General features: G+C 40.9%; 1 protein-coding gene across 3 annotated transcripts in view; it reads left to right on the top strand.

Annotated features, from left to right (window-relative positions):
- Nucleotides 1–2,291, top strand: part of WIZ (WIZ zinc finger) — a 144,860-nt gene that overhangs the window by 123,039 nt on the left and 19,530 nt on the right. The gene's annotated exons all lie outside the window — the stretch shown is intronic.

Below are 2,291 nucleotides of genomic sequence, written 5' to 3'. Positions count from 1 at the left end.
TTGTGTTAATCTGCTTGTTCCATGCTACAACCCTGGGGAGTACGTATCCTCTAAACTTCTCCCTCCCCACCCCCAATTTTGTATATAGTTGAAAATGTTTTTGTTCCCTATTCATTTTTTGCCTAGAATTGTCGGAGGCGGAATTCTGAGTTTTAAATTCTGCACAATCGGAATAACTTCCATGCAACTGTAGCATTCTTCTCTTCTACCTTTTTACTTTTAGTATACAACAGAAATACCTGGGGTCAGCACAGTAGTTCTGCAGTGCTTTTTATTTAAGAGTGAATAGTTCTAGTGGATAGAGAGAGAGAGCACTATTCTAGGACTACTTATGTGTGTGGGGTTCTGAAAGCAGCAGCAAGGTGTTGACTGTATAGGAGGGAGAGCTGCCGCCTGGTACACTCTTAAAAGGCATTGCTCCTTTTTAAGTTCTACCCTGACTTTGTTCTGATGAACAAGGGTTGCTGTTCTGTAAATGAAGGCTGTGGTAGTCTATATGAAATGAAGAGTGTTACAGAAACATTAAATATTCCCTTACCAATGGAGCGCTTTGGCAGTTGTCTTATTCCGAATCTTCCTACAACTCTTTCCTCTGGAGGGCAATGCTGTTTTGCTGTTTGGTTCTTGTTTCTAATTGAAAACACACAGACACACACCGGCATTAATACCCTGGGCCACTTCAGCCCTTCTCTCCCTGCTCCAGAAGGACTTGCAAAGCAATCACTGTGCAGCTGTTCCCACTCCTGTTTCTTTTTGGTTGATTGCCCCTATGTTTCTCTTTATGTGCGTGCAGACTGCTTATAGTGGGAATTGAGCAGTGGAACTGGAAAAGGTTTATGAATCTCTGGTGGCTGCGAGCTGCATCAGACTAAAGAGGAAGGTGACCAGAGCTATCATTGGAGTACTGTGATTGGGGGCCTGGCTGCTGCCTCATACTGTTCCTGCTGCCTTAACCCCCTTGATCAATGTGAGAGAAAATATTGTGAGTAAAATGCAAAAGGTAGCGTATCCAGTCAAATGAGAAGTTTTGAACAAGGTTTTAAGTATATCTTACCCAAATGTCTTAATTTGTGTTCATAACAATAACAGTATCTTACATGAGCGACTTGTAGATGTCCCTGAACAACTTGTAGACGTCCCTGAAAATAAACTGTGTACGTTTGGAATAATGAAAAATCACAGCATGGTGCTCCTATATAGATATCTGAATGAGCATCATGAGTGGGTGTGGGGGAGGGGAGGAGAGTGTGTTAGCAGTATGAAAGAAGAGTTCTAGAACAAATTTAGGTACTAGGGGACAGTTTTGGCTGGTTGATTACTGCCATCATAATCATGATGGATTGCTAGTACTTACACAGTCAAAGTGCTGCCTCTTGTTACATCTTTTAAAACACAGGGTTTATAGAGTATGTAATATGCGCTAATTAGCACTAGAATGTAACATCCTTCTGCAGGTTATAATTAATAGTGTGAGTTGCAAAAAAATGTTAAATTCTAATGCCCATTTTCCATAGATTAGTGTGACCAGAAAATGTGTAGTCATTATAGAGCTCAAACATCATCCTAAAACTCAGTATTAATCACAGACTTGACTATACTGACAGTACAGTCATATCCAGAGTTACTTCAGTTTGGCCATGGAGTTCAGTGGATTTATTTCTGAATGAGTCTGCTACACACTGTGAGACAGATAAGGATTCCCAGATTTGTGTTTGCCTTGATGTTAATGGGGGTGGACATTAGCAGGTAAGAAAGAGGTGCATAAACTTTCCCTTGGCTCTGGATTCCTTGCAAGTCACTAGCTGTTCTGTCTCAGAATATGCTACATTAACTTAGTTCCCCCTAAATGCATTTTGCCTCTGGATGTGTATGTTTTTTCCTAAATAGGTCTCACCACATTCATTGGGACTTGCTGCCATATTACATATATCGAGTAACTGAAATGCCTTGGGCTACTACCAAGGAACGTTTACTAATGACCAGTCAAATTCACTGAAACTTGTGTATACACGCACACAGGTTTGGGCTATTGACTTCCATGCATACATTAAACGGAACCCTTCTTAAATCTGTTTACAACTTATGAAGTATCCAGAACTGTTATGCAGTTGTGGTTAGTTTGGACCTTCGTTATGTGGCTTTTTCACTTCTACTTCCTGCCTGCAAGTGAGAGCTCCTGTGGCTGTTCTGCTTACTTGCTGCTCTAGGGAAGATGGGACCATTATGGTTGGGAACCTCAAAAGGCATAGAAGGAACTTGTATACAGACACCTTTATTAATATTATTGCATG

This window comes from Euleptes europaea, chromosome 1 (assembly GCF_029931775.1).
Source record: "Euleptes europaea isolate rEulEur1 chromosome 1, rEulEur1.hap1, whole genome shotgun sequence".
NCBI classification, from domain to species: domain Eukaryota; kingdom Metazoa; phylum Chordata; class Lepidosauria; order Squamata; family Sphaerodactylidae; genus Euleptes; species Euleptes europaea.
This window is presented reverse-complemented; position numbering and strand designations above follow the sequence as displayed.